Genomic DNA, 26,013 nt, shown 5'->3' with positions numbered 1-26,013 from the left:
TTTTATCGATTACATACAGAAGTAATGTTTTAACCATGTTGTTATATTTACTAAGATAATGAAAAATATGGAGGTCTGGGTCAAAGGCTGGTTTTAGTGATTGTTTTGTCACGTTCACCGTTCTACCCATTGACAACCATAGTACCTACCCAAAATGTGGAAGATATTTATCCTTCAATTGTCACCTTCTTTCACATACGAGTACTCGGCTTAGTACTTCATACCTGGTAGGCAGAGAAAATAGAAGGCCATACCAATCTGTCTTTGCAAACAATCAAGTATTTGTGTGAAATCACATACTATACACATATTTTCCTTGCAAAATCACACCCGCTTAGAGGTTAATGTGATAGTTCCGTTTATCTTTAGCCAAGTATCAAAATTTGTATGAATTGCAAATTAAAATGGAATTTGAATATCCACTAGAATTTAGTATTTAACAAGTACGAAGTTCCTCGTACGCAGTAGAATACCAGCCCTCATAGTAAAATACCGATTTTTGGGTTGTCTGTGTATTTCCGCCATCAAAGTAAGATGGCCCTTTTTGGGGCCTTTCTCCGAGATCGGTCGGTAACTGTTTCGAGTCTGAGATTATGAATACGTGGGTAAAGCCCCTTAAAAGGCTTTTATCATCGAGGGACCAGTAAGCTGTGAAGTTTCTGGACCGAGTTGAGATGTTATCTTTGGATATCTTGAGAAAGCACATTTAGTGGCCCTCGCTAGAGTTTCAACTTAACTTTTCACGGTTCTGCTGAGGTAAGAAGAAGTAACGTCAAAATATATTTAAGGGAAAATTATTGTCCAGGAAAAATGATACAATTTTTATTAGAAAGATATGAAAATAAACATAAGTATGTACATTTAATATGGTATTTAACAAAAAAAAACATGATTTTTCAGTTTCATAAAATATTGCCAGCGACCGTGCTTCGTCGTTACCAATATCATCGGACTAATGGATAAGTCAGTAAATATAATATTTTGAAAAACATAACTTATTAAAAACTCTTTCAAATAAATTTTAAACTAACTTTCAATCCTTACTTTATGTTTTTATATACATATTCTTATAACACAGTACGCGAATTCATTTCATATAATTTAAATTCATCAGAAATGTAATATTTAATAATAGTTTGTTTTGTACCTTATTTTGTACGTAATAGAAAAAATGTCTTCCCCCTCACTAGTATGATAACTTCAGTGATGAGAAAACTTAGTTGCTGATCAAATAACATTATCGGAAAATATTTGTTCGTCTCAGAAAAATATACATGAAATGCAATTTCACTGAAAATGGCAGTCAAAAACTAAAATAATATTTTGAGTGTCCACAAATCGTGTTGTAAAATTATGGGCTTAATTAATTTTATTTCTTGAATGTTTTCCCCAGATACTTTGTCATGCATTTTATAATATCTTTATAAAATTAATTAACTTTATTTTCACCACTTTTTTTTACTAATACAATTTACCAATACCTTGTTATCATGAAGGGTTTATTTTAAATAAAAATCATTAAAATACTACCACCAAAAACTTCCACACACTCACATACTATTTTTATATTATATTATTATAATATAATATAAAAATCGTAAATGTTATTTTTATTAAATAACAATAAAAATAACAATATGAATAAATAACATTTAGGATTTTAATGGAGTGTGTGGATGTTTTTGATGAGTGTATTTTAATGTTTTTGATATAATATAAAACCTAATGCTGACAAGGTATTGTCGAAACTGGTAGGTTAAATTGTATTAATGAAAAAAGTGGTGAAAACAAATTAATTTAATTTTACAGAGATATCAATTAATTTTAATTATTTAAAGGAATAACCCATCTATTTTAGATTAATACGAAGCGTTTATTTTAGATGCTTGTCTGCAGGTAGGATAGTTAGGATAGGGAAAGTAAATATGAAAAATACATCACAAACACCTTGACCTATTGAAAATAAATCTTTCTTGAATTCATTTTGCAATTGGTAGGAATCGAACCCGCGAAGCCAGTTTCGCAGTCGAGCGTCTATCCAACAACTCCACGTTGCCTGTCCACTTAAGAAATATTTAAATTGATCCCTCAAAATAGATGGAGAAGAATAAAAATTTCTCGGTATTTAAAGGGCTAAATCATTGTTTGGTTTGAGTGATCACTTTCCACACGTGTAACATTCACCGTTCTACTTATGTCTACAATGGTGGATGTTTCACGTCTATAGAGCGATCACCTAAACCAGTCTTTAACAGATCGTATGCCCTGTAAATTGGTAAATTCGTATGCCCTGTAAATGCCCTGTAAACCCAGACATTATCTTTGTTGAGAAATCAAAAATAAACTTATATATTATGTATTGTTGTAAAAGAAATATTCAATAAATTTACAGTCAACTTTTTTGAATATAGAAAATCGCATTAAAGGATAAAATCGCTGGTACGAATACACAAACTCAAAATAATAATGAGATCATTATTTCTGTTCATAATGATGACAAACGAAAACCGATTCTGATGTCATCCACTTGACGAATGATTAAAGTCATTATCGTTATATTTTGTTCCTCGAGTAAAGTCTAAATTTCCAATTTATTTTTAATGACCATTGAATTCCCTAATATTGTATCAATGAAAAGTGTTTTCAGAAATGTTTTACCAATATATTTTCATTGTATTGCAATATAATTTCAAATCCAAATTTCAGTTGGTAAAAGCTGCTATTCCTTGAAATTTATCGTGTGTTTTGACGCATTCTGCATAAATTTCAAACACCATTAAATACCTAAAAATATGATATTTACCAGGTAAAATTAATTTTTAAAATGCAAAGATAGTAACACAAAGTGACAATTTCTAAAGTATTTTTTCTCTATTCTTAAATTACAGGATATAAATAAAAAAAATTAAATCCATATATATATATATATATATATATATATATATATATATATATATATATATATATATATATATATATATATATATATATATATATATATATATATATATATATATATATATATATATATATATATATATATATATATATATATAAATATATTTTTTGACGAAAGGAGTATGGTATGAAGATTGCAGAGTATACGATCTGGCACTGGCTGACTTAAGTGATCACTTTATACCCTGCGCAACCTTTACCATTCAGACTATATTGAGCATCTGCTTTTACTACTGACCTTTATCCCCAATCAATAACGTAAAGACCACTACATCGAATTGAAACATGTTCAGTTGATCGTTGATTATTTGAAAGTAAATCAATCCTGCGCTTCAGGTTCTAATCCAGATTAATATTATCAGTATAAGCGTGTAAAAATTGTAATCGAACCTGGGGCGTCCAGCATGATTGCCAAATGTGTTAACTAATACACCATAGAGGCGGAGAAAATTGAACATCCATACTGGATTAATTACATTGTCTATATGTTGGAACGATCTCAAACAATAGGTACTTCATCTCTAGTTGAGACATGTTTGATATTGATAAATCATCCGTAGGGTGAATTATCCTGTATCTGATACCTAATGAGTACAAATACATATGTTTATAAATAATTTTTTTTTTATTACTTATTTCCTGAGCACTGGTCTTACAAAGCTTTGAATGTCTTTGTTAATTAGTTCGGCATGTTGTATTTTACGCATTAATAGCAAATTAAAGCTTTAATTCAGTGTTTGAAACCTTTTACTATAGTAACGAGTGTTCATCTGTTTACAGGCATGTAAAAGAACCAGCATTCACGCGATTTTGCCAAGTCCGAGTAATGTCGGGGATTCTGGAACACGTTTAATCTAGCCGGTCTAATAAATGATCCACGAAAAGGACTAATTGTTCCCAGCTCACTGGGAAAGAGATATTAATTTCCAAGATTGGGGGAGTGGTATTTAATGTTTGAGGCTGTAAGGGTAGAGCAGAGTTGAGTAAGCGATCTAGGGGTGGATTTGACAAATGGCGTGGTGAGTAGGACCGCGGCCGGACCCCTATGCTGGCCTCTGGGCTACAGCAAGTCGGTTTTGTAATGTTTAGTAAATCAGATTCATCACTTTTTAACGTAAAGTTTCAATAATTCGTTAACTTTTCTTTCTTAATTTTATCTATAACGTTTATCTCAGCCTTGCATTATTTTTTATCCACCATTTAAACATCTATCATATTATAGGTACATTGTTTTGTCGCATATTTGTCTAAAGGTTCGCATTTCGACCGAGTTCAGTCTTCTTTCATCATTCTTTTGCCAACTTCATCTTTCACCTCCATACATTGGGATTAGTACAACGAGCCTATTGTGCACAGTTAGTTTAGCGTGCACTGCTAGGGTTTTTGATTGCTACAACTGATTTCAGTGCCCCACTAAAATTCATTCTCTGTTTTATATCTAAATCAACCTTTCCATCCCTATCATGCAAAATTTTATGTTACCAAATACATTTGTATAATGAATTATCAAAAAGTTTAAGTTTTTAGACTGTTGAAAAATATTTACAAATTCTGTGTATATTTTTCCCTTGAAAAATATATTCTCACGTCAATTTTTCATAACACAAAATAATCTTATGTAAAGAACCCATGGGAAAGAATTTTGAAATACCTACAGTTTTATTACCGTACCTTATATTTTCCTAGCAATATTTTATAGCAGACACTCAGGATCTTCGCTATATTCCTAAACCCTTGATAAGCCACAGCAGAACATGTCTCCCGGAATCCTTAGGGAGCTTATAAGAACACTAAATTGAAGAAATACGAGAGGCGGCATGATCAAGAGAGACCAATAAATCACCAACAATTCAAACCACGTAATATTATTTCAAAATTTATTTTGTATGCTATGACTTTTAAAGGCGTCAGTTTTCAAAAATATTTTTTAATCATGTTTTATATATATTTTTTTAAAACATTTTTTTATAAGCCTTCTATCTTTTCCAAGTGACTTAAGCTCTTACGAACAAAATACAAAGTAACAATCTCCTTATCGTTCATCGTTCACTTGGTGAAATATCTTCATTGATGTAGCAGTCGGGTTGTGGTCCCGTGGTAAGTGTCGCGGACTCTTAAGTCAGAGTTTCTCGGTTCGAATCCACTCTACCGCAATTTGATATCTATTTCTTATAATGAGCCGCTTAGGCTCACAGAAATAGTATGAAATCGATATATTTTTGTAAATAATAAGAACCAAAATTTAAAAAAGTCACTTTGTGGTAAAATGTATATATTTTTAATTTATGTTCAACTTAGTAAATACCATTTTTTTTTAAATCTATTGTGATATCATATTTAAATACCGTATGTGAAGCTGATTCTAATTTCAAGGACACAACTCTAAAATTTTGAATAATCTTCATTTACGTTGTTTGAAAATGACGCAAAATGCATCGAAACACATATAACAATAGATTGTAAAAAATAGTGGTATGTACTCAGCAAAACTTGAATTATCAAACATCACTTAAAAACACTACTTGATGATTACCGGTTTCGGAATAATTATTCATCATCAGTCTACAGACTTAAGTAAAATTGCTACGGTCAAAGAGGCGAGGATTGTTTGCAAAGACAGATTGGTTAGGCGTTCTATTCCTCAGCCTGTCCCTATGGTAAGCGGCGTGATGGTTAGTTAGTTATATATTAATTTGGAAGAAAAAATTACAATTAAATAAAATAATTTAGATGTTCGCATTATCTTTAATTATATTTGAAGTATATCGGATGATATTTGACCTGATTATCGTACCAGTACGTTGAGTACATTTTTATTATTAATTTCACAAATACTACAGGAGGATGTATTAATTTATTAGGATCAAAGAAATGTCGAAAAGCTACAAATTCGTGTTGAAAAATCGTATAAATTATTTCTGAATTTTTTATGTACATATAAATATGCCCTATCTGAGGGACATGATTTGTCTCAAAGATGATTTAAACTCAAAATATGTTCGAAATATAATCATTCGTTTGATATCCTCTTTTACAAGTCAAAAATTAAAGTATCAAAGAAATTTGTATTACATGGAAATGCTTTTGAAAATCCTTTAAAATCGCGTCGTATCATGTTTTTATTTCTTCCTTTTTATAAAAAAAACAACAACATACATATATTATAATTAACTTTAAATATATATATATATGATATGCGGAAATCTCAAGAGATTCGTATACATTAGTAATGGCTTGTTTAACGTATGTACATAAGATTGTACGAGTATGTAGTATAACCACGAGTACCCAAATAATTGCTACTGAACCGCTTTTCTAAAAAAAATATATATTGTGTTATTTTAAAAACAGTATTAAAAGCTGTTTACTTTGTGGCCAGCCATTAAAAAAATGTAAGTAACTGTTTTTAAAACCACTCATCGAGATTTTAGTCCATCGATTCGAGACAAACACGTCTCTTCGTCAGGACGATCAACATCCAAATAATACTACACGTCACTACTATAGCACTATCTATACTTAAAATTTTACAAAATATGACATTAATAAAAACGCACGTGATATTTTGTGTATTTGTAAGTATGTGAAGTATTGTTTGTAAGGTGGTACAGTGATTATCCTAATGAAGAGACAGGTTTATCTCAAAAACGGTATACTATAATCTTGTCGAGAACAAAGTTATTATTTTAAAAAAATTAAACACTTGTAATAAACCACTTAATGAGTTTTATTTTTATACACGACTAGTTTCGAAAACTTACAAATTTTTTCATCTACAGGTGAAAATGAAAACAAAATATATTTAGGGGTATATATAAAAGTTGATAGGGTAATATTGGAAATGTTGGAAAGGGGGGAGGGGGTTAAGGAACAAGATTTTTTTGTAAAAGAAAACATAGATAATAATGGCGACGTATTTTGACACAGTATGTGTTAATTAACGTATTTCTACTTTCTTTTCGATTTTTTTCCCCAAATATACTGTCTCACAGTCGCATTCTGAAGTTGTACCGTCTTTGCAAAGTATGAATCCTAATTAAAGTCGTCTACAGTCCTCTCAGAAGGTTAAATCCTGGGACTTCTTTGTAAGGCAGAGTAACCAATTTGTGATTATTCACACCGTTGAATTAATTAAACCAAATTGGTTCTCGAAATTCACCTTTTACAGTTGAAATTAATATGAAAGGTATCGAAACTTTGAAATTATTTACGATAAATATCGAAGGATTTAATCCGATAGGAAGGCGATAAATCTTGAACATCTTAATTAATCAATCTTTCTGTGAAAAGAGTAAACTTTTCCACGAGTTTAGAAGTATGAACTTTACGTAGAAGGCTTCGATTAAGTTCAACATTGAAAATAAGTATAAAATTGTGAAATTGTTTGATAACCACGCGAGAGTTCTTAACAAGCTTTGAATAATCTTTAGGAATGGTCTTTATAATTTACATACATTTACAATATTTCAAGGTATTTTATTATATTATGTTATAAGTATATAATATAAACTTTAAAGCTAAATTGTTCGAAATCTTATAAACCTAAAAGGGTAATTCTTTTCCCTGTCCTTTCCTTTTCTTCTTTTCCTATAACTGTCATCTCCTTTTCTCTTTATCCCATCCTTGTCTCATGTCTCTTCTAATATATAGACTTTTCTTATGCATAGATGTGAAGAACTGTCATTGGTACTGATGATTTTTTTATTATTCTGATTTATCATTTATTGTAACTGTTGTTTTTCCTTCCAATAAAAAAAAAAATAAAAAAAATTAACCTTGTTTGTCTACACAAAAAAGAATCCCTCAAAAAGACCTATTTGTTTTCCTTTGTAATGAAGTATTTAGCGCGTTAAACTTCTTAGAGGTCTCTGGTTCGATTCCTATGGTGGTAAAAATAAAAGTGATATTTTAAGTGATTCTCAGCGTTTATGGTTGAGTTGACCAGTGTGAATAAATGCTTTACATATTTTCCTCGATAGAGGAGGTAACCGAGCTTTAGAATCCACGTACTCAATTGAATTCGTCACGATCACTAATCATATCTGACCTTGGCGATATGAAGGTCATGTTGTTTGCTCTGTGACACTTGATGACCATGTCATCCGATACTCCACACGTCGGTGGTCACGGACAGAGCGTGAAATGTCGCTAATTAGGTCGCCAGCGCTAACGACTTCGTGGAATAGTCAGTTCTAGGTTAATTGTTGGAAATACTAGACTAACAAGAGCGACTTCCGGAAAATTAACGGAATTTCCTAGCAGTCGAGTGGGAAAAAAAACGAGAGAAATGCTTGCACTAATTTGCACGTATTGCGCCATGCTCGGATAAAAACGTATGCCGATAGAAAACGATACGAGGCAAATAACTAATAAAAGTTCGAGTGGACAGAGTTTAAAAGATGTACACAATATTTTGAGGGTGATAAACTGATCAAAATGATAGTTTAAAATAATTAACTTTATTTTTAATTTCTATTATATTCTTGCCAGCGTTCTTTTATTATAACCTAAAATAAAATGTTTACCCACACACAGGCTATGCCTTTGTGGGATCTTTTTTTTGTATTAATATATTTTTTTATGTAGGTACTTGAAATTAAAATATATTGTGAAATGCAAGAAAAGAATCTAAAATAAAGAGAAAAAACACTCTCCTTATCATTCATCGATCACTTTGTGTAAAACCACTTTAAAAAACATTAATTCATGACTAACGGTTTCGGAATAATCATTCCATCATCAGGTCATTAAAATAAAATTATTACGGTCTGAGGTTTAAAATTTTTTTTTTGAATGAGAGAAAGAAGACAAATGGGAATATTGAATGGACTTTAAGTTGAATTTAGTTGGTTACTTATAATGGATAAGTCTTTATTAATTGCTTTACAAAATAGTGTTTATAAACGTGGTATTACACAATGTGAACGATATATGATAAGGAGAGTGTTATATTACCGTACCACAATGTTAACAATGGCTTAAATTTACAAAATATATAAAAAAAATATAGGTTCACATCTCTTGTGCCTTATCATTTAAATAAAAATTCAGTCTTAGATCCAAATAGGAGTGCTGGACTGATCACCTTGAATTCATATTATTGACGATAAACCTAAGGGCGCTTTGATACTGTGCTCGACAGACCAACGATTGTCGACAGCTTTTCTACTGCAATGGCACGGCCATCTATTGAACGTAACAGCAACACAAACGAGATTATTTACGGCAAAAAACGTGCTTCTTAGCAGCTGTTGTCTTGTCAGTTAGAATTTTCAACAGTATAGTAGTTAATGGCATTGTTATTTCATAGATTTTGAACGTTTAAATTGCTTCTAGATTATTGTCATTTTATACATTTTAAAAATGTGTGCTTTCTGAGCCACAAATGGTCGGGTATAGTTTTTTTTTATAAATAATTATATCAATTACAATATAAACTAATATTAATTATACATATAGGTTTGTATGATAAAAGCTAATATTTCAATGCTTTTACGTTTTCAAAATTAAATTATGTTCCAGAATACTATAATTGTAATAGAGATGAAATTATAATTGATGTTGAAACCAAACGTTGTTGTGAAAGCTAATTAATTAGCCCATTTTGAACGTTAGTTTTGTTAGTCTTCGAAAGAAAATAGGGCGTTCACTATTGCGCAGTGATAAAATAATATTATATTTATCGGGGAAAATTTTCAAATTGTTTTTTTTTTTGCGTATGTAAACAACGAAGTTTATAATTTGGGCTTAGTCTTTTCGAAAAATTTTAAATAAATTAAATCGTAAGTCGTAGGATTTTTAATAACAGTAATAATCATTTTGGATAATGTATTAAGCGCCATTTTCGTAAAATACTACCTCAAGGGCGCTAACACAGACGTGAATTGTGATATGGAAACGATGATGATATTTAAAGAAAAGGTTAAAAAAACGTCATCAATCGGGGTGGTAGAAAGTAGACTTTTTTTTTATTTGAAGTAAACACTTATCACAGTATTTTTATTTTATTTATTGTTTCGGCATTAGCTTTGTGGTAAGACATTTTGAGATTAGAATTAAAGAAAATTATAGCGGTCTTGTTAGTAATTATTTTTCGGAATTTGCAAATCATATAATTGATAATAATCACTTATTTCACTCTCATAAATTAAAATTATTACACCTTGTTCCATATAAAGGTCAAATTATGAATTATCTTAAAAATTTAGAAATACAAAAAAACCTGAATTCTAATAATAATTTATTAAATAATATATTGTTTCAAAATTCTTCGCCATTGCTTTCCATTTTTCCTTTGTTTTCAAACTCCGTTCCTTGACTAACCCCTTCCCCTTACTTTCCCCTCTCCTTATTTATAGAACAATTTTATATTTTATATTTTAGTTATTATACAGACCTGAATGATGGAAGTTTAACTTCTGAAACATGTAGTCTATAATAAAACTCAAGTGGTAAAAAACGAAATGTTTTCTTTAATCATTACAGTATTTTTATATTTGCAAAAAAATACAGACCCATGACTTTTTAAAAAAAAAATAGTATTTCAAAATAATATCAAAATAATAAGTACAAATAAGTTATGGTAAGGGGTTTTTGTATGCTTTCATTTAATTTAATTATAGAAATGGATCTTTGTTTGTAAATTTGAACAATGAAATAAACGTGAAAAAAAAAACCATTTACATTCTTCATATTTTAAAAAATAAACTTATTGCATCGATATCAGTTTGTATTTTCACCAGTTGTTCTCGAAACTAGTCGTGTTTATATAATCAACTCAAAAGTGGTCTTAATCATGTGTTAAATTTTTATGTTTACGAAATAATCTAATTGTTGGCACAAATAAATAAATAATGTTCAAACTGAACATGTTTTATACATGCGTAGATAATCGTACAATCCAGAAGAAAAGTGACGTGTGCTTTTTTGTAAACAAGCTCAGTCGAAGCTAACCGGCATTGTTATGGTTTTCACTCGAATTTTGCACAGCGAAAAAAAGTAGACGGAAACGTAATTAAACGCCGCGACGCGAACTTGGATGCTTATTATAAATACAAACAGTCAGCCAATAGCGACGGCGCCTTGCGAAACTCAGTTGCCCGTCGGCAAAAACTATATTTAGGCCACTTTAGTTATTATAAAACAAAACGCGGAGAAAAAATAAAAAATGCCGATACACCCGCCCCGCGTATCGCCGAATACTGCGCCACTTTCGATTCGGGGGAAATACTGACCTCGCGTTGGCGCACTGCTCGGATAACCCTTAGAGCTTTCAAATTTCCGAGCTTTCAGTTTGTCAGTACACGCCGGGCCGAGAGGTCGTCACTTCGCTCGCGATTTTAATTTCGCGCGAATCGTCAAATCGTCGGTTGACATTTCGAAGCTTTTCTACATATTTTCGTTTGTTTGTTTACGGAAAATCGAGTGCTCTATCGGGAACATGATTTAGTGGTGTGAATGTTTAATTTTACCTGTCAATATTTGTGAGTGAGTTTACGTTTATTTACCGTTCGTGTAAAGATCCATTATCCGCAGTTACAAGGAAAACAATAGTATAAATTTGAAACTGGACTTATTTTGAATCGAGGTATGTATGATAATTTTTTTTTATATGTATAATATATATATATATATATATATATATATATATATATATATATATATATATATATATATATATATATATATATATATATATATATATAAATATATATGTAAATATATACATATATTAATATATATATATATATATATATATATATATATATATATATATATATATATATATATATATATATATATATATATATATATTTATATATATTATGTTTATTATTATTTTGTAAATTTTATGTATCTATGTGCTTTGTGAAAATGACTTGAAAATGACCACATGAAATGTATTCAAAAATTGGTAATTAAAAAACCTATACCTACAACATTTACATGTTCTATATACTTGTAATAAATTAACTTAACAGATATTTCAATTGCAGTATTTAAAAATGAATTTTACATAAATTAAACGAAATCGCTATGAAATATGTTAAAAAAAAAAAAAAAAAAAACACTCCAGTAAAATAAATTAAAATCAATATTTATCGTAATATGCCAAAAAATAAGTATGTATTTTTACAAGGTTAGCTAATTTAAAACGAGTGCCATTTTTAACGCTACGAATATCAGTATAAGAAGAAAATTCAAGCGGCATACTAATTTATCATCGTTTGGCCCTTGACCCATATCTGTATGAGTATACAGAATCCCTTAGAGATAACGCAAAAAATAGTTGTAAGGTCATGCGATGAATGTAGTCTACCCTTGACCGACGAATAATAACGCAACACGCAACAGTTACGGTAACCAAGATATAACGTACGTGGACTCTTCTCGTTCTGGGCGAGACGTTACTTCGTCTTTCCTCTAAGGTCAAACATCAACGCTGGGTCACTCTGATAGCGCTCAATGCATGCAGAAATTTGATTAAGAAATGACGTACTTGATATCCATAATGAATTATGTTTGTTACTTTCTGATAATACGACATGTGACGTTTAATATTAACGTAAGTAATTTTTATTTTAAACTTTACTTGGTAAATCCCACTTCTTTTAAAAATCTATTGTGATACGTATTTCGATGCATCCCTCATCATTTTTAAGCACCATATGTGAAGCGAAGTCTAAGAAGAGTTGTGTCCTTGGGATGTTGAAGGATTAAAAAGGTGTAGGAGCTGTTTCTTTATTTACTTATCCTTTTTTTTATCAGTTGGAACATAGAGAAAAGAAAATAAGCTTTTATGTTTGTCAAATTGTTCATTATAGGTTTATTATTATGTATATTTTTAAAAATGTCTATTTATTCAGTATGCTAAAGTTTGACGTTTCGTATTATTAATTTAAAGGATATCTAATTTATTGTTGTTTTATATGTAATCATTATCTATTTCATGTTTAGCGATCTTTATATCCATCATATAAATGTGATCTCTCGAACGAATGTGCAGAGATCACATTTATTGTAATTTTCACACGTTCAAATGAATTTTTTATTTTACTTTAAACATTAACGGAATTTTTTAACGGATCTTTATATCCATCATTTAAATGTGATCTGTGGGTTGAATATGTAGAAATCACATTTATAATTATTTTCACATGTCACACGTTCAAATGAATTTTTATTTTACTTAAAACATTAACGGCATTGGTGCGAGAAAGTTTCGGTTTTTAAAATACTGTTATGCACAAATTTCAATATTAAATCAAATAATAATTGAGAGTACGTTATTCGTTTTAAAAATGTGATATAACACTGAATTGAACATTTGTTTACATAAACATATGTACTTTATTATCGTCAGAACCATTGAATTTATAAAAACATGTGCGTAACACATTTTTAACAATCGCAGTGTGTAAATTTATATCACGAGGAAATAAATTTGCAACGAAAACAATACCAGATGTTTGCTTGCAAATCCATTGACTTTTATATGAATACTACACACGGGGTTTTAAATGGTCGACATGATGGTTTACATAAGCAAGGTGACTGGTATTCTGGTACTACTACTACCGACCCTTATCCGCACCCAATGATGCGTAAGACACTGTATTTGATTGATGCAATATTAATATTGCTTGTAATACGAAACCAGTTAATCAGTCTTACGTTTCAGGTACCAGTCCATGGTAATATTAAATAAGTATTACATAAAACTACACTTTTCTTTATTTTTAATTTCTTTTATCCCATTAGAAATAAAATCCGGGACCTCCTTCATGGTAGCAAAATGTGTTAACCACTATACTATACTAAACTAATATACTAATTCAGACAAACGCAATAAAAGTTTTTTTTATTATTTTTTTTATTAACCTGAATGTAAATAAATAAAAAGTAAACTGTTTATGGTACCTGAAACGGAGGGCTGATCAGCTTTCATTTAGTTAATTTGTTAAAATTTATATTTACACATATATATATATATACATATATATATATATATATATATATATATATATATATATATATATATATATATATATATATATATATATATATATATATATATATATATATATATATATATATATATATATATATATATATATATATATATATATATATATATATATATATATATATATATATATATATATATATATATATATATATATATATATATATATATATATATATATATATATATATATATATATATATATATATATATATATATATATATATATATATATATATATATATATATCAATATAAATATATACATATATATATATATATATATATATATATATATATATATATATATATATATATATATATATATATACACCATTTGAAAATGTGATTTAAAAAACAGGAGCATTTTATTGAGCATTGCACTGCGAATACGTCTACTCTAGACGATAACTTGTGAGCTACAAATGGAATCATATTTTCTTATGCTGTACGGAGAGTGTGGAAGTTTTTGGCATCGTAAGAAAGGATAATTAACTATAACCTTACTTCGAGTATTTAAATGTTTTAAAATTAGTATATAAACCCTGATGATGACAAGGTTCTTGTCGAAACCGGTCGGAAAAAGTGTACCAATAAAAAATGGTTAAAATAAAGTTGTTTTATTTTATAAAGTTTTTAAATTGTGCCACAAAGTATCTGAGAAAGACATTCATGAAAAAAAACCTTCCTAGTTAGATTAAATAGACAAAATATGTAATATGAACTCCTTTATGCATATACAATACGCAGGTCACCTCGCAAAGTGCATTCTCTGTCACTTCATATTGCATTCCGCTCTATGAAACTTAATAGCAACTTTAGCTCCAGTTCTCCCTAGGGGGTGAGTTGAGAGCTAAAAGGACTTCCCGGAGCAAAAAACAAACACACCTCGCATAATAATTCTTATACCTACAATGATTTATAAAGCTGCCAATAGCAATATTACAAAGCTTGAATATTTTGCGTTCAGTGTTTTGTTAAAATTAAAAGATTTTTTTCAGTACATATATACATACATACGTAGATTTTTATTTTTTTTTAACAATTTAAGCCATTTTTAGGAAATTGGTTACAAAACCGATATTTCTAAGATTATTTTTCTTCCAATAATTCTTCTTAGCCTCCTTCTACATATATCTACAGCCAAAAGTGTTACTTTTACAATGTTATTTTTATCGCTAATAAATTAAATGCGAGATGATCAGTCTTGCACTTCAGGTGATATAAGAAATAAATATTACAGTAAAAAGCACTATATTTAAATATACTTTTACCACGGTAGGCAAATGCGCTAACCATTTAACTATGGAGGTGACAAAATAAAATTGATAGTCATAATTTTGATGTAAAAACTACATTTTTATTATTTTGTTTTCAATAACATCACCCTTTTATTTCCAAAAGTATTTATTCCTTTTTCGATACTTATTTTAAGGTGTATTATCGATTACAATTTTATTTAAGAGAAACATATAATTTTTTATCAATTGTTTGATAGTTGCTTTGAGATAATACAAATTTTTAATTTATTATTAGATTAAAACCAATATTTTTAGCTTTTCCACTTTTTTATTTGACCAGCGACCGGGTTTCATCGTTACCGACATCATCAGACTGGACCAGTCTGATGATGTCGGTAACGACGAAACCCGGTCGCTGGTCAAATAAAAAAGTGGAAAAGCTAAAAATATTGGTTTTAATCTAATAATAAATTAAAAATGCAATTCCATCACGAAGTGTCAGTGGATAATATAAATCTATTATAATACAAATTAATTTTTAATTTAAGTTTTATTTAGCAAATAAAAGTTTTTCTAGTAATAGTAAAACTGATAACAAAAAAAATTGCTGAAAAATCAATCCCATTAAATTTCAACGATGACTCAGTTGGGAAACGAATGCTGGATCTCATGGGAAGCAGGTCCATATGTTAAGCAATGCTATAAATATTCCATAACATGAAGTGAATAATAAAATCTGAATCACTTAGTTACATACAGTCGTTTAAAAAATTGTAGGCGCCATACTTTTCAAAAATTGTTTAAAACAGTCATACTTTACGACTCTCATATGCGGAGATTGTTTATTATTGACTTAATAACTAAAATGTAAAATTATGAAAATATTTTTTATTTTTAATATCAAGAAGTCACACCCTGATAAACACCCGATTGAGTGTTGGCATTACATCCAACTGATATGAGCATTTTGACATCTCAATATAGATGAATAAGAATATGGGATTCTAAGTATTTCCAGGGTAAATGACCTGTCATAGGCTGAATTAAGTGATCAATTTATACAAGTGTAATATTCACTACATAACTTAAAAAATTAGAACTCTTTATATGGATATATTATATATCATAATAAATAAATCACAAGAATCTTTGTGTGTGAGTTTGCGGTGGTATCTGTGGTTGATTTGATCTACTCAAATCAAACATAGATACTGCCGTGAAATCCCGCATGGAGCAACTTGTAAATGATATAATATATAAATTTCCTTCATACATGAAATTTGAGTAGTGTGGTGGTCAATCATGGGTAGAATGATAAATGTCACACGCGTAAAGTTATCAATTAAACCTGCCTTTGACAAGTCGAAAGCCTTATACAAACACAGGCTTCTTTATTCTTTGTATGCAATTATCTTCTTTTTCATAATTGTAAGAATTAGTTTTTTAATCAAATAAATATGTACTTATGAAGATAAATATATAAATTTATTTTTTAAGCTCTTATCCAAACCCCAATGGTGCATAGGGCACTGCATTATTTACGCGCAGTGTTATCTTGATCGTTAACACATAAAGGAAAGGTAATAAGCCCTCCACTTCAGGTACCAGTCCAGGATAATATTGAATGAATATTAGAGTGAAAAAAAAACACTTTTATTTATTTGATCCCCCCTGAGAATCGAACCCAGGACCTCCAGAACGGTAACCGAGCGTGCTGAGCATTACACTACGGAGGCGGATAAAAATATAATTGAAATAAAAATACCTCTGGTAATAATTCCACCTCGCACAGCAAAACTACGTACAATTATTATTATATGGTATGGTAGTACGAAATTTCAGTAAAAATATTTTCGTTCGAATTGTTTGCGCGTTAAACAATATTTTCATAAAAAGGCATTCGTGAATGCATAACGCAGTGTATGCATCAGCACGCTCTGCGGCACAGGGGTGCAGTTCACTAGTGGCTGAAAAACTGAGGGGTGGAAAAGGGGTGAATTTCAGTTTTTCTCCCTTATTCTATTTTCATCCGCCCAGCGACAAAACAGTGCTTCGGCAAACGTTTTTATTTATTTTCAAAGGCTAATTAGACGCTAGTATGAATTCATTTAAAAACCATAATTTTCTTGATAAAATTTTAGGTGTGTTCAAATCTATATTAATAAATCTCGGTTTCTTCACTTAGAAAAGGTAATTTGGACACACTTTAAATATTGTAAATAAAATAATTGGTAATTATAAGCTGGATAAAATAAAATGAGATCATGTTTTCAGGCGTTTCCCAGTATGTAAAATAAACGAGTTAAAATCTTGCATACATCCCAATACAGGGGTCTTTTCTAAATAAGACTTTTCCAATCCAACCATAGATAGCTTTAGTGGACTTACATGTACAGTGTTAAGAAATTTGTGATATATGCCGGTGCTCCAAAAATTTGAGTTATGTGATTGTCAACCTTGGGTAGAATGGTTAATGTTTCATGAGTGTAAAGTGATCACTTTGACCACACTATGACTTCCATATTCAGCAGACTTTCATTTTTTTTCTTCATCAATGTTGAGATGTCAAAAATATAAATATCCTTTTATGAAATCCAAATAAAGTATATCGAAATAATCCATCAAGTTTCATTAGTATAAATTTGATTAATTTAAAAATGACCCATGACGTCAGTATTAGAAGCAAACGAGAGATAAATTGTTTCTGGTAATTTCTGAACTTGTAAATTAATTAAATCCTGAACCTGAGAAGTCGAGTCGGTTTACCCAAATGTTCACATAAAGTTTGGAACAATAGAATCCTGTATCAACACTTGTATGTCTCCCAGCTGACCATAAACGACGTTTTAGTTACTAGAAATGTGGCTACCAACCCTTGTTATATACGAATATATACCATATGTACCACAATCACTCGTGCATGTTACATATCTGTGTATACCATACACACGCATTACAAATAAATTCATATCTGTAAAAAAATATTATATATTTTACCAATGAGATTTAATGGTGAGCGTTTTTTTCAGATAAGAATGATATTTTTTGTTATCATGTTTATTTGTTAAAATATAAAAACACGAAATCAAAAACTAATTTAATTTGTTTTGTAAATTGAAATGAACTTTATTGATTTTGATTACATGATACAATAATGAACTATTTATTATTATTTGTTCTGTCAGGTATATGTATACACTTCAAAATTCTCAACTATTAGTAGCATTATCTGCCCATATTTATCATACAAACATTACAAATATATCAAAGAAACCTACAAAACTAGACAGGTAGGTATATCTTTAAAAATTAATGCAACAATGGGCAGAACGGTGAACGTTACACAAGTGATCAATTAAGTCAGCTAAATGCCAGGTCGTAAGCCCTGAAATGCTCAGACTTCTTTCGTTCTTCGAAGTTTGAGCAATCCAGGTCTGTCATATCGTTATTTGAAATCTGAGAATAGTTGCTTCATCTTATTTGAGACACCTTTAATTCAAAATCCAATTTTTCTAAATTTATGAACTCAACAATTTTATATACTACAATATTTAAATATTTTATTCTTACAAAGCTCTTGAAGAGGGACTTCCCTGAATATTTATTTATTATACTTAATGAAGGATATAATTTAATTATTTGTTATAATTAAAATGTAACTTTGTTTTGAAATCACTATAAATATTTTACTATAACTTAATTATAATGTCTAGCGGTTTCGAAGCTAACCGCTTCAGTCTTGGTAAACCGGTAGACATTATAATTGAGTTGTAATAAAATATTTATAGTGATCTCAAAGTTACATTTAAATTATAAAATGGAGAATCACAAAGTTAGTTCTTCGAATATAAATTATTTGTTTTAATTTCGTTTTAAAATATGAAGTTTTTTTCCCAACTTCGCACTACGCTAAATTTAAAATAGATATTTGATTTTTTTTTTGTAAAATTGTTATGTTTCTATGTAATTAGAAGCAATATTATAAATAAACCATATATACCGAATGATTACTGAGATGTTTTTTTCTTCATATATCTTATTTCATCCCTTTAAAAAAACACATCGCAAGAATTATTTTTTCCATCGATACATTAATATACGATAGCGAGTATGTAATATACATACATGTATGAGAAACGTGAGTTTATTGAGTTATGCGCGAACTAACAACGTAGATGTACCTTCTAGTTCTAGCCTTCTTGTATGTAGGCCCCGTAAAGGCTACTGTATTGCCGGTGCCATGTTCCATTATACCTACATACAAAAGTACACGTATACCATAAATAATACACACCTCAGTACAGGAACGCTATACGGACCTGTGAGTAAACACACGTTAGTATATACCACGTTGTTTTCCTTGGGGAATATCGGGTTCATAGTGGCTGTTAGACTGCGAGGTATTAAGGCGGAAATATGTCAGATAAATCCTCTGAGATTGAAGACAAATGTGTAGTTAATAAGAGGAGAAGCGAAAAGCTACCTTTGCCACAAATTGATAGTATACGTAAGCTTTTCGTGGAATGGAAAGTCATTTATCAAAAAGTTTTGAAAGATTTTTACAAACAAGCCAAAGAGTTTAATTTGGGAATTGATCATGATTTTGTAAAACTATCGTTTCTATTTTAATGTTAGAAATTAATATAAAAAAACTAAAAAATCATGTAACCACGCCGCTTTACTGCAGGGGTAGGCAGAAAGAACATAACGCCGAACCAATCTGTATTTGTAAACAATTATTTACCTCTTTCACATTAATGTATTTCCTCATATTTAAAAAATTCCGACTCATAACTTGACCACGTTCAAGTATTTGAGATACTTGATAATGCCATTTTTCCTCGGTCTTCCACTACATATCTACTTCTTTCATACTTAAAATAACTTATTCAAACTTTATTTTGATTGAAGGATACTTATTCAAACAACGGAAAGTATGTACATATATTGGGAAATTATCTATGGATGATTATGTTAAGTTTGGCAGAGTGTTCCTCATTCCTTAATGCTAATATTGATAGCATTAAAGCACCTTACGTGTGTATAAATGTATTTGCATAATATTACATGAATGTACCGTTAACAAACACGGTTCATTATAAAAAGGAGATTTACATATCATCTACTCAGTAATATCCTACCGTATTACTTACTAGTTAAATTGTATTCAATATATCCATAGTGGTAAAATCCGGTGAATGATCCAGTGTCCGATAAAATAAATAATATTACAACATCTTGAATGTATCCAAATACTTTTTCACAAATCTGGATTATCTCCGCTTTGCAGTTATTTTTTTTACATTTTATGACATCTCAACAAGGATGAAGATGAATATGGAAGTCTGAGCATTTAAAGGGCTTTCGACCGTCTAGGTTTGGTTACACTGTATTGTTACATGGACCAATTCTACCCATGATTGAAAACAACACTACAGTTTTTGTTTGGAAATCATAGATATATTGTTCAAACTCGTGACACAGTACATGTGAGTTCACAACAGCCATCTATGTTGGAATAGGAACTCGCATACAAATCTCGGCTTAATAAAAGCTTTCCATTTTCAAACATAGATGGCTGTTATGTTACATGTACTTTTTTCACGAGTAAGATCAATATATCTAGGATTTCCAAAAATGTAAATAGTATGGTTATCGATCAAGGGCAGAATTAGCCAATGTTACACTTGTAACCATGTTTTTGACGGACTTAAGCCCTTTAAATGGCCTGACTTCCATTTTGTTATTCATCTATGTATGTTGAGATGTCAAAAAATGAGAATGAAATATTTTATTTTTAATGGAATAGATGATTAATTCATACATTTAATTGAAATGGTGGTATCGTAAAGTTAACACCATGTTTAATCGTTTATTTGTTGCGTGATGGGTTTTATGGAAACTTTTCTATCTTCAGATGTGCAGCAGATGCACACGATTTTTTAAATTGGAGAATAATTTATGGCAGGGCTTTGCGTGATACATCGCCCTCAATTTATCAAGGAGTATTCTCTCGTTACCAATTTTCCAGGTCGGGAGCTCGTACAATTTTCCGGGGTTTTTAGCAGAAAAAATATGAGGATTCACCGATACGGAAAATAAACACAATAACACGGAGTTTGAGCGATTTTACAATACCATGTTATTAAGTGGAAGGGACTTAGTACAAAATTAGTGGACCGAGAAATTTAAATTCTGGTATTTTAAAAATGATTTGCGTAAGAACGAGTATATTAATGAAATAGGATCTATTTTTTGGTATTTGAACAGCAAATTTGGAAAACAATTATTTTATATTACATTTTGACATCTCAATATACATTTAGAATAATAAAGAAGCTCATATTATTTTTTTGACATCTCATCAAAGATGAAGAAGAATATGGAAGTCTGGACATTTACAGGGCTGACGACCGTCATAGGCTGGTTTAAGTGATCACTTTACATACACGTGTGTATGTAAAGTAAACATTCACAAATTCTACCCATTATTGACAACCACACTACTCATATTCTTAGAAGTTCTATATATGTATATATGAACCAATTTAGAAGCCGTCTTATTGAATCATTAGAACTTAACTTGAGCCATCTATTGGTGAGGTGTAAAGAAACTTTTTATTGAACTCTTATATTATTGTATTTGGATATACTCAAAATGTTGTAAATAAAGAAGCTAATGACCCATTAAAGGTTGGTTTGAGTTTAAAAAAAAGGAATAACCAATGAGACTTCTATTTTAAAGGCTTGTCTGCAGGTAGGATATATAGGAAAGGGCAGGAATATGTGAAAAATAAATAAAATAAAAGATTTCATTTTGCAATTGGCAGGAATCGAAACCACAACGACAGTTTTGTAGTCGAGCGTCTGCCCGACTACTCTACTAAAAAGTACGTTTTACTTTAAAATGTACTTTTTGCTTTATATGATACTACCTAAAAAGTTTACTCAAATCAACCATAGATAGTGCCGCGTAATTACACATGAAAGGATGTGTGAATCATATGAAAAATTAATAAGTTCCAAAAAAATTATAGTGTGGTTGTCATTCCTGGGTAGAACGGTTAATGTTACACGCCATCCTATGATGGGTTGAAAGCCCTATAAATATCCAGACTTCCAAATTCTCCTTTATCTTTGTTGATATGTAAAAAACTTTAAAGTGGAGAAACCCTGATTTGTGAATCAGGATTTGAACACACCCAACATATTGCGATTTTTTAAATTGATTTGATTTGAATCTTATTGTTATTACACAAAATTAATGCCAAATCAATAAATAATATTAAATTATATTATTGAATGGAATATAAATCTCTCTCTCCCTTTCTCTCTTAAATGTATGTATACGAAATCGAATAACAGTTTCATGAACTAATGGTGACCGGAAATGATAAATTGTACAAATGTTTTTAATGACAAATGACCCTCTTAATCTTTACAAAAGGTTTTTACGAACACGTCCCAAATGCTGCTAAACTCTTTATCACTCATAAATCTCTTACACGAACTCTTTCGGGGCATAACTGTTTTCTTTATTGTCAATAATTTCGGCTATAGTATCTCCTTTCGTCTTTGTTTGAAAACAAATACTATTTAAAAATAACATTTTATCTCTCACATAAAATACGCACTTTTTAATCTTTTAAAATGTGTTGTTCGTAATATTATCACATTTAAAAGCGAAATTAAAATATATTTGACATTTGAAAGGTCAATATCCGATAAACAAAAGTGTGACGTAAATAATTTAAATTAACTAACTAACCATCAAGCCGTTTCTTCGTAGGGGTAGACAGAGAGAGTAGAATGCCATACCAATCTGTCATTTGTAACTAATTGTCTATTGTGTTTCCCTTATATTTTTAAGTGGTATTACACAGAGTGAACAATGAATGATAATGAGAGTGTTATATTATCATACCACAAAGGTAACAATGTTTTTAATATGCAAAATCTAATATTTTGTCATTCAATGCAGTGTCTAATCCATATTAGCACCATCATGTGCAAATATGGATCACAAGAAGAGCTAAAAATATGTGATTTATGATCATAAATCATATAGTACTAAAATAATCTGAACTTCATTTCACCGCGCATTGGAAAATAATATATTCATATCAAATCTCTGAACATTCCCCAGAAGCTAACATGATCCCAGATTTCCTCCAGGTATCACGGGGGTGGATGTCGAAAAGCCACTTTTGGTCTACCCTTTTTAAGGGATGATATGAGATCAGCAGAAAACGTCAAATGTCAAAACGGAGATGAGAAACTTTAATAAAACATGAGAACTGCGACTGAATGAGAAAAAAATCCGAAATTTCCATTATTTTCCATCTTACAGCTAGACGGAAAGTTCAAGGGTATTGGAACACAAGTGAAGTATTCACAATTGTTTAGGAGTTTCTTTGTCCATAAATCCCAGATTAATGATCAAAAATTTGGACCCGACCAATATGTTGTGAATAAAAATAACTGGTCAAATAAGCTATAAAAAAGTAAAACTCTTGTTTTCAGGCGTCTCCCAGTAAGTTAAATAATCTGGTTAGGATTCTGCATACATCTGAATAAAAGTGTCTCTGCAAAATAAAAAAGGTTTTTAATCCAACCATAGATGACTCCTGTGAATTTAAACACGAATCATCATGAGATTTATAATATACGTAAGTTACAAAAAAATGTGTAGTGTGGTTGTAAATCATGGGTTATTAAGAATGGTTATTGTTTCACTTGTGTACAGTGATCACTTAACCAGCTTATGACAAGTCATTACCCCTGTAAATACCCAGACTTCCATATTCCTCCTCATCGATGTTCAGATGTCAAAATTTTTTTCATAAAATATTCTTTTTTATTCATTAAACAAAAAATATATAAAGATACTTTCTGGCATTTGATAATGTGAAAGTTTTACATTTTGTTTTTAAAATGATACTATTTTATAACTATCAGAATGGAATGAAGTATTTTTTTTAATAATAATCAACAGTATTAAGAAAAATATTGTTTCGTTATTTTACATGACACAAAATTGTATATTGGAACGTAAAAAAAACACAATTTTGTTATTAAAAAGCAAGGTTGAATAAGATAACATAGGTTAGGTTGAATAAAGATTGGAAGGTTGGAAATCATTATTTATAATGTAATTCTTTATTCATGTACGTTATTAGTCATGAATTTTATGTATACCCTGTAATTTAATGAAACTGAAATACTGTACAATCGTACAATCTTCATATCATCTATAGGGTGGCTTTGGTAATTTAAGACCAATTTCGCATGTTTTTCTACCCCGATTTGATTTATGATAAGGTTCAAACAAGTTTAATTTTTTACAGCAATATCGGCAAAAACGTGAATAGAAATGTTTTCAAACGTCAAATGTTTGGTAGGCGTGTCATCTCGATATTTGGCGTTTCAATATGGTTATTCGTGTACCAAAATTGCTTAAATTGATACCATCAGTCTTTTTTGTATTATTGTCTGAAAAACTGGGTATATTCATACAAACATGAGAAAAAATGATATATTAAGTCCTCACATGATGTATCAAACATAGTAAGCTTGTTTTAAATGTCGCCAAATTGTTAAATAGAATTCACGTAACGATTATAAAAATACTTTTAGATTTGCTTAATAAATATCATCATAGCGGCTTTGGCGGACAATTCGTTACATTTGAAAACGATGCATTGAAGAACCATTACACGCATAGTGTTTTGTAGATTTTAATTCACACATATGAAATCGGTTTATTTCTTATATTATTATCATTTCTTCAGTAAATTGTTACATTATTCATATTCATTGCACTGTTTTGTCATATTAAAATAATGAAATACAATTTACTACACGTATCTTAAACATGTTATTCATTACTAATTATTTAAATGTTAAAATCGATATTATTTACATCCAAATACAAAAAAGCCTCTTTTTTTTCTTCCTTGTCTGATTACCTACATAAATACCAGACAAGAGGAAAAAAAATTGAAAAAGAGGTTTGAAAACTATTGAAATTATATGAATAAAATATTAATTACTTTTTTGAAAAGTAGAACGGAGTTTCATTGACTGAGAGCTCTTTTATACTGTTTTGTACCACCATCTTTTGTTAACCTTGTATTAGGGGAGCTATCTGAACAGCCGAGTTTAATGTTGACATTTCTTGCTAAGCACGCCCTACTTAATTTTCTTCCCTGTATACAGATGATAACTTTCTTATGTACAAGGCAGATTTAGAGATGAAAAGTGTGGGCTGTTTTATAACTTTGCACAGTGGTAAATGCAAAGTGCAGTAGTATCTTATTGTTCTAGAAATAACCGAAGATATACTCATACAAAAATATGTAAAATGTATACATGCTTTTTGATTGATTTTCATGGGTTGAATAAAAAAAATGATGAGGCTGTTGAAATAACTTCCATGTTTACGAGTGTAATTTAACACTATTTAAAGATTTGAGAGTAATATTGTTTCAAGTGGTATTTTACAATTTTAAGGTCAACCTAGTTAGTTTGCGCCACGATTTTTATTAATAATACACAAAATAAATATTATTTCCAAAATTATTTTTTCAAAACGTTAATTGTCGAAATTGAATGCATAAAAAAAGTAAACACAAAACCTTTCTATAACATGAAATTTTGTTTGCTTCATAAAAAACTCTTTTATCAATAGCTTTTTTCTTAAAAATACGAAATGTCGGTTAAACGTAATTTGAAATTCTTCAAAATGGTATTTTTAAAACTAACGATTTTTTAATAGTTATATTAACGA

The 26,013-nt window shown here is 29.7% G+C and overlaps 2 protein-coding genes across 11 annotated transcripts in view; one reads left to right on the top strand and one right to left on the bottom strand.

The window, feature by feature from the left end:
* LOC148309943 (uncharacterized) overlaps window positions 1-10,965 on the bottom strand; it is a 40,630-nt gene extending 29,665 nt beyond the window's left edge. The window contains exon 1 of the mRNA XM_088259222.1: window positions 10,838-10,965. The gene's annotated coding sequence lies outside the window, so the exon portion shown is untranslated. The remainder of the gene's footprint in view (window positions 1-10,837) is intronic.
* A 37-nt stretch (window positions 10,966-11,002) lies between these two features.
* Window positions 11,003-26,013, top strand: part of LOC148309942 (spondin-1) — a 190,098-nt gene continuing 175,087 nt past the window's right edge. For 6 of the 10 annotated variants that reach the window (XM_088259220.1, XM_088259214.1, XM_088259217.1 and 3 more), the window contains exon 1: window positions 11,003-11,545. The gene's annotated coding sequence lies outside the window, so the exon portion shown is untranslated. The remainder of the gene's footprint in view (window positions 11,546-26,013) is intronic. The other 4 variants (XM_088259215.1, XM_088259213.1, XM_088259218.1 and 1 more) reach the window with 3 other exon arrangements.

This window comes from Brachycentrus maculatus, unplaced genomic scaffold, assembly GCF_059751285.1.
Source record: "Brachycentrus maculatus isolate JH-2025_06_01 unplaced genomic scaffold, ASM5975128v1 h1tg000115l, whole genome shotgun sequence".
NCBI lineage: Eukaryota > Metazoa > Arthropoda > Insecta > Trichoptera > Brachycentridae > Brachycentrus > Brachycentrus maculatus.
Note: the sequence above shows the minus strand (reverse complement) of the source record. Positions and strands in the feature narration are given on the sequence as shown.